Source organism: Vespula pensylvanica, chromosome 10 (assembly GCF_014466175.1).
Source record: "Vespula pensylvanica isolate Volc-1 chromosome 10, ASM1446617v1, whole genome shotgun sequence".
In the NCBI taxonomy this organism is placed as follows: Eukaryota; Metazoa; Arthropoda; class Insecta; order Hymenoptera; family Vespidae; genus Vespula; species Vespula pensylvanica.
This window is the reverse complement of record NC_057694.1, coordinates 6,383,452-6,392,592: the sequence shown is the minus strand read 5'-3', so window position 1 is coordinate 6,392,592 and position 9,141 is coordinate 6,383,452. Positions and strand designations below refer to the sequence as shown.

The 9,141-nt window shown below is 29.4% G+C and overlaps 1 protein-coding gene across 2 annotated transcripts in view; it reads right to left on the bottom strand.

Moving 5' to 3' along the window:
• LOC122632618 (rho guanine nucleotide exchange factor 12) overlaps positions 1–9,141 on the bottom strand; it is a 50,890-nt gene that overhangs the window by 38,391 nt on the left and 3,358 nt on the right. The window lies entirely within an intron of this gene.

Sequence of the window (9,141 nt, the reverse complement as noted above, 5' to 3'; positions counted from 1 at the left end):
AAAAAAAAGAAAAAAAAATAATAATAATAATAAAAATGAAATAAAAGGATTTCTCTCTCCCTCTCTTTCTTTCTCTTATCCTCGAGAATAAAATCGATTGAATTAATTCATAGAGGATTAAAAAGAACAGGTAAGGTCGTTTCTAAGGTCACTCTCTGTGTCTCCGATCAAACACGCACACGCATGTACACACACACATTCATGCGTTTACGACGCGGCACGACTGTGATTCGTAATCGATAATAATAAATAGAGATTATTCATGCGTCTAGGACAAGAAGGGGTCAGTATGTCACAACACAACATACAAGTTTATCGCTTAACTAACTATTACACGACGATTAACGAGTATCATAGAATAGAAAACGTTCATCTTTTATTTTCAGGTTTTGGTATGTGTCTCTAAGAGTGTAAAATTGTTAACAGATAGATATATATGTAGATAAATAAACATGTGATATAATATATAGAATAATTTTTTGCCGCAATGCATAATAATAAAAACTCGAAAGAAACAATCTAACGAGAACTTGCCGAAAACGTATTACAAATCTTCAGCGTATCGAAAGACTTAAGATAACATAGTCGAGCCCGCATAAAGAATAAATAATGAGATGAATAATAAATAATAAATATTATTGATTATTGTTATCATCCATATGAACATGATATTTTGGATATATTAAATTTGTCGATTGATTCGAGAATACTCTCGAGTTGTAAATATATGAAATAAATAAATAAATAAATAAATAAATAAATAAATAATAAAATATTTTACGTTTCAAATATACTTTGGTAACGACAAAGTTGCTATAGTTAGAATAAGAGAAGGAGGATGACCTCTTCTTCTTCCTCCTTCTCCTCTTCCTCTTTTTCTTCTTCTTCATCATGGTGTGTCCTCAAAGAGAAGATAACATCTCAGATAAGATAAATCTTACATTATATGGTGAAATTTTTACGACTAGTCTCCTCTCGCGTTATATTCGCGATCGTTCCAAATACTTCTTCAACTAAACTCGACTCTCGAGACTTTATGCACTGTGTACTTCCCCTGGCCGATTAATATGGCACACATAAACTGCTCTCTCTCTCTCTCTTTCTCCCCTCTCTCTCTTTCTCTCAGTTCATGTGTATCCGTGCATGGATCATGCTTATTATGCATCGTAAAGATATATATCGTCAAACAGTTGATTAATTTTTGTCGATAGGAGATATCCCAGTTTTAAAGATTTTCTATCGCGAAATTTTATATTCAAATTACGATAGATCTGCTAGCATTATCTATATGTAATTAATTAGAAATATATGTATACTTTATCTATGTATATGTTACACATACATACACACACACACACACACATAATTATTACGTATTTATATATTCACACATTTCTACTATTTATTTTTATTACATTTAACAGCAATATAATATCATTAGATTTATTGTAATAATTAATTTACACGTATCCGTGTAATATCATATGCATAATTAATTGCACATCTTTTCTATTAATTATTCTTATTTCATTGAATATTAATGTGATTCATTAGATTTCATTTTTAATTAATTACATATCAGTGTAAAAATACGTAACTATCTGTATTTTCATATTTTGATTAGATTGAATGTTAGTATAATGATAATCATTATGTACAGAATTAATTATACATTAACATAAATTATACATGTATCACTATATACCTAAGATTGGCTATATAACAAAATATACACATACACATACACATACACATACATACATACATACATACATACATACATACATACATACATACATACATACATACATATAACAAAAAGCAATATTATGGATCAATGCCAGATACACGAACAACACAATCGAGGACATCATCTTTAAAGGAAGACCTCTCTCTCTCTCTCTCTCTCTCTCTCTCTCTCTCTCTCTCTCTCTCTCTCTCTCTCTCTCTCTCTCTCTCTCTCTCACACTCACTCACTCTATCTATCTATGTATCTATCTATCTCTCTCTCTCTCTCTTCTCCATCACTGGGATACCAACGACAAAGGATTGCCGCACTGCGGACATTCGGGAAACGACAGTGGCAGCCTTGATGCAAGTACAATACCGTCTCTCTTTCAGGTACCCCTTATCGTCATCTGCAGGTGTTTCCTACGATATATAACTATACCATGCTTGTGGAAACTCTCTTAGTTTGTTACGGCAACGAAATCCTACATTTTCCTCGACTATGGCGATCGAATTACTTTTTACGTTGACCTACAAAGTTATCAGAGAGTCCAATTTCTTTCTTTCTTTCTTTCTTTCTTTCTTTCTTCCTTTCTTCCTTCCTTTAAACACGTATATATGTATATATTTACAAGGTAAGTCTAAAGTTTCTAGACGAACCAAATGTTTCTAAATAATATTAAAAATCAATTAGTATTGTTCTTAAAAACTTCGATTTACACTGTTTTTTACAAGCTATGCTTGTAATTCTATAAACTTAAAAAAGAAAAAAACAGTCTCTCGGAATGGAGTAATCGATTTTTAAAATTAATCGAGGAACTTTTCGCCCAACGTATATTGTATGTACGTATGTATAAAAAGAACTGGAAAGAGATTGATTGAACATTTACAAATATATCCGATGATTAAATTTGAAACAAAAAAAAAAAAAAAAGAATCGTCTATAAAAAGAATATGTAATTGAGTTTTAAAACAATGCAGGAACTTTTGCTTCGCCCTATCTGTAGAATCTAATAGAAAAAATGGTTTTTGTGTATGTACACATACGTGTATAAAAAAAAAAAATGAATTGAAAAGAAATTGATCGAGCATGGGCAAATATATACATATATATATATATACAACGATTTAAATAATGATTATTATCGAGATATATAAATTTCTTTGCGAATTTTAGAACTGCATGCTTTGTTTTAATTAATAACGCAGAGAAAAAAAAATTTCGAGATGAAAAAAGAACAAAAGGCTTGACAAGGTTCTTACGAAGTCTATTCTTTTAACGATGCAGGATGTTTTGCATTCGCCCTATATACGAAGCTATTAAACAACTGCCTCCTCCCCTATGTCGAGAAGGGAGAGAGAAAGAGAGACAGAGAGAGAGAGAGAGAGAGAGAGAGAGAGAGAGAGAGAGAGAGAGAGAGAGAGAGAGAGAGAGAGAGAGACTGTGTATCTATTGTTATTACCACTTGTATTCATAAGCATATAAATGTACGTAACGTTCCCATTAATTATTAATTAGTACCGTCTAGTATGCAATTGGTTGTTGCCGATTCGTGTATCGAAATATGCTATCGATCTTGTAACGATCAAAATATAAATACTTTCTTCTCTTTTTTTTTTTTCTTTTCTTTTCTTTTTCATATTAATTGTTTATTCCCATTTTTTGTTTCTTCTTTCCTTTCTATTTCTTCTCCATAAAAATTTCTTCAGAAAATTTAGCGACGTTCAAATAATTTTTTATTCGATGGTTATTACTATAAAAATGTGTCGATTCGATTGAAATAGATAATCGAAAAAAAAACACAATTCTTAGATTCTAAGAAAAAAATTAGTTCTAAAGAGAAGTAAATTTTTTTAAATCGTTTAAAAAAGTTTTGGCTCGCCCTCCCTGTCTTATGTGCGCATATATAATTCATATAAAACAAGATCAATTATCTTTATAAAAGATATAACATATAACATTGCGTTATTACGTTCTAACTAAAAATTCAAGTTCGTTGAATGGTTAGAGTCGAGAATATGACTCTTCTAAGATCTGCAACAATAGAGCTCCGAGTATGCTAATGAACGTATATATCCCGTTTGCATGTTTAACACACTTCGACCAATTACGTCTTTTTATTTCTTCGATCCTTGAATAATTTCTACTGTCTCTAGTTGATAAAGTTTTATTCAACTTATGAGTGTATGTTCATTTTATACTCGATTATTAAAATAAAAAAAAAAATCGATTACTTTTTCGAGACTTTTTGCATTAATTTTCTTTATTTTCTTTCTTGGTCAGACTGTAAAACCACAAATCTAAAAGTCTAAAAAAAGAACAATTGAATATTATAAATAAATAAATAAATAAATAAATAAATAAATAAATAACAAAACTTTGACCCATTCTGTATTCCTTTCTCTGCCTTTTTTTTTCTCTAATCGATATTATAAGTTATTCGTAGTTTAAAAGGACAAAGTCTAAGAAGATGTACTCAACTTGTACGTACATGTATATAAAGAAGAAAAAAAAAGGGGAAAAAAAAGAAAGAAAAATAATCTAACGTAAAAAAAAAAAAAAAAAAAAAAATCAAGATTCTTTTTTCCATTTTCCTATCGACATTTAAAGTTATTCGTTGTTTAAATGGCAAAGTCCAATTTACAAAGAAGATAATTCCGTGAAGTATATGTAAAAAAAAATATGTATTTATATATAATAAGTTCATGAAGTTCATGAAGATGCATGTATCAACAACGAAGTCAACGACGCCCGTTCGTCTAACCGCGTACATTACATTTTAATAACAACTTCCTTCTTCTAATGATGTAGTCGTCCGTCGCTATATATATCATATATATGTGCATGTATGTGTGTGTGTGTATGTTTCTATTACATAAGAGAAATTAACACATCGCGTGACAAATGTAATAACACGCAAAGCTATGTTAGAGAAGTCTGTATCTCCACTTTTCAACGATTCGACCATTTAACTGGTTGATAATAAAATACGATAAAGGTATGTATATATGCATCGATAAACAATTAGACTTCGTCTAATTATCGCCTTTGAAAAAGAACAAAAGAAGAAAAAAGAAAATTCTACGGAAAAAAGAAGAATGAGTGACGTTCGAGGTAATAACGTCTGTCTACGAAGTAGAGAACGATATTTATTTTAAGTAAACTGTTTTTTTTCTTTCTTTTTTTAATATATATATATATATATATATATATATATATATATATATATATATATAGTTGCATCAGATATACAGATCCTTAACCCTATATATTAATGTTATGTAACTCTGAAGTTATACTGGAATATATATGTGTATCCATATATTTGTAAAATATTATATAGTTTTTTGTAAATTATAAAATTAATTCGTTTGATCTATTCGAAGATAAAAGTATTATTATTGATATAGTAAAGTTATATTTAAAAAAAAAAAAATATAGGTTATAATATATTGTAATATAACCTACAGAATATATTACGATATGTATAAGTGTAGTGTATATATATACTATGTAATATAATTATGGTATAATTAAATTATAGTATATTATAGATTACAATATTTTTTTTATAACAATATTATCAGTTGTTATATTATATCAATTTTGTTTTAGACATAGGAAAGGAAAGGAAAAAGAAAAGAATAGAAAAAAAAAAAAAAAAGAATTGGATTAAAAATTGGCACTTTTTTTTCGTCACATACCCTATAACCACGATCTATCTATCTATTCTGCAATTTTCTCATTGGAAGAAAACGATGCGTTAGCAAAGTCTAGCGACGTTCCTACGTGAGGAGGAAGAAAGAAGTGACCTTAGGAATTCTCTTCTACATACGTACGTACGTACGTACATAGATAAATACATACATACATACATATGTATGTATGTATATATATATATATACACATATACTATGTACTAACAACTTTTGAAAAAAGCGTACCAAAAGGAAAGCAGTGGCACATTCCGTGTGAATCCGCTTAAACTCACTTTGGCATTTCACGTAGCTCTAACCTCGATATCACACAACACTCTTTCTTTGCATGTCGCCTATTGTTGCACGTGACCCGAATACGATCGTTTCAAACTTCGATAGATCGAGTTTCGAGACATCGACGACGGTCAAATCGATTTCTTACTAACAAAGAATTTTCTTGGAGAAAAAAAAATAAATAAAGTAAAACAAGAAAAAAAAAAGAGAGAAAATACATATACGAATATCACGATTCGGCCTTGTATCTTCTAAATTAATATTACATACATACTGAACATAATTGTCGAACGGTAAAAAAAAAAAAAAATTATCCACAAAGGAAAAGCTAACGCATGAAACGTTGACGTTACTAATGCTGTTATACTAAACTCTACAGTAAATACAGTACAAAATTGGAAGGAAAAAAGAAACTTTAGATTTTTTAAAACATAATACTAGAAAAGTGAAAACGATTAAACTTATCTTAAAAAAAAAAAAAAAAAAAAAAAAATCGAAAAAAGAAGATAGCTGATTAAGAATCAACACTTAACAAATATGTACTTCCGAAAAGTTCGTAGATGATTTTAAAAATTAATTACTTCTTTTCGACACTTTTTAAGTTAATTCTTTGTTTCTTTTCAAATCGTAAAAACTACAAGCCTAGAAAATCTTTTTGCTCATCTAGGGACTTTTGACCCCACATCCTGTACCATACTCAACAATCTCTATTATTTAAAATTAATAAATCGTAAGTCAAACTCGAAGCGTAGTAAATCTTACGTATGTATATGTACATATAATGAAATAGATTTGAAACGATACTTATTGACTTTTCAATCGACGTTTAACAAGTTTGATTCGACGTACAATCGTGATTGAAAGATATCTCTCTGTCCCCACTCTCCCCCCCCTCTCTCTCTCTCTTTATAATTGCAATCAGCAATTTTATTAATTTCGCAATAAACTCTAATCGTTCATACAATTATCTATGAAACGTATACAAACTTTACGATTATTTGATTAATATAAAATATTTCTCGATACATTCATTTGGACGACTCTGAGAACTTTACAAGAATATATGCATAAGAAAAACTTGCTACGAGTCATCCGCATCTATTAACCTTCTCGACCAAACTCAAGGAACTTTATACGAAAATGCGATTCTACTTTCCGCTTCTCTTAAGATAAATGTCTGTCTCCATCTTCACATACATACAACATACATATATACAACATACATACATACATACATACATACATACATAGTGTATATGCACGTAGCATGTCTCTCTCTTCTATCTCTTTCTTTCTTTCTTGAGTCCTTGAATATGAACAAATGACTCTGTCCTTGTTCCACTGCTAAATCGTATGATTTCAAAACGATCTATCAATTCTACTAAGTAATCAATAAAAGATACAAAATGTCTTTATCAAAAGTTCATCCTAATTAAAAGTAATTCTAACCTCAACGTCCTTGTTTCACTGTTAAATCATATGATTTTGATACGATCTATCAATTCTAATAAAGTATAATCAATAAAAAACATGAAAAGTATGTTCAAAAGTTCATCCTTTGAATCGTGTTCGTCCTAATTAAAAAATAATTCTAACCTTAACGAACGTCTCTATAATAGATCGTACGATATCAAAATGTTCTACGAAATAAAATAAATGCAACAAAATAATACGCAATGTGTTCATAGAAGATCCACCTTAACAAATTATTCATGGTAAAAAATAATTCTAACCTCATTTTCTATTACTGGACTTCGATCTTCCACCAAAGAAGGAAAGAAAGGACGACTACTAGAAACGAGATTCTCGGAAGAGACTAGCAAACAATGGTATTTTATTGTTGGCATTACTGTTACGATAAAGAATCGAATAGGATGAATATGATGTCATCGATCGTAAAAAAAAAGAGAGAAAATAAAAAAAAAATGACAAAGAATTCAAACTGATTTCGATTAATTAAATGTTCTGATATTCTATAAAAATTCAATAAAAATATATATGAAAATATTTGAAACGTATATACTTGTAATCCTTTATGTTCAAAACTCTTAAATATATATGAATAAAAATAAAATAAAATAAAATAAATAATATAAAATTTTGATTTGTGAGCGAGGTCGAGACCGAGCAAGTAATAAAATGGGATTCGTTCTCGAGATTGAACGAGTAAAGAACGCGTTTGCGAACAGCTCGTAAGAAGAGAGGTTATACCTCTTTCGAGTAGTACTCTACGTGTTATGTATATGTGTGTGTATATATATATGTGTATGCACATCGTCGAAACAAACATCGGATTACCTTTCATTTAATTGTACAAGAAGGTAGTATATGTAAAAGTGTATGTGTGAGGTGCGGCCCAAGAAGCTCGAGATCAGTAGCATGAATATAACCTATGTATATGTACGTATGTATGTGTGTGTATATAATATATATATTATATATATAAATGTGTGTGAATATTGTGAATCACACTTTCATCATGTATATATGTGAGTGTGCCCAAATAACAATGATTATAAATACGCTATACTACCGTTAGATCCAACCTCGAACATGATCGAACGCAAACTAATCAATGAAACGAAATTTGTATTCGTCCTCCGATGTCGGTTTATTGTCCTTTCCTTAATCGTTATCCTTAATAAAGAGTCCTCCATCCGACAGAATGAAAAGTATGATTCATTCTGTAATGATTTAATCATAAAAGTTACCTAGGTTGAATGATAATGATGATCGAAATACAACCGTAGCAATGTATTATAATCAATAATAAGAATCGAGAGATATGAGATTGTATACTTTTTTAGATTTCTTTTTTTTTTGTTTTCGTTTAATTATTATAATAAAAATGATATTTCATTGTAATAAATAAGATAGATGGAAGAAAAATGAAATGTGTGAATAACTCGGCGCGTGGGACAAGATGGCGCTTGTTAACGGTGACGACCGTTAGCTAACGATCTAAACGTATGTACGTATGTATTACTATATTCCAATTGTAATTATAAAAAAAAAAAAAATCTACAAGAAAATCTAACTAAATAAAAAAAGATCTACAAAAAAATTTTTTGAGTAATTTTTACAAATCAATTATTTTTCGAGACTTTTTAAATCAATCTTTTTTTTCCCAGATCGTAAAACTATAAAACTCAGCTTTGACAGAACTATAATCTAATTACAAACTTAAAAATTTTTGAAAAACAATAATCGATTTTTAAAATCGTTTAAGCACTTTTGAATACTTAAGAACTTGTGACTCATTGTGTATAATAATTTTTAAATCGATACAATGTAAATAAGAGATAGATAGAGAGATAGATAGATAGATAGATAGTTAGATAGACAGACAGATAGAGAGAAGTTTGACTCCTGTAGTGCCCGGATGATAGTATGTAACATACTGGCATGGCAAGCTTCGAT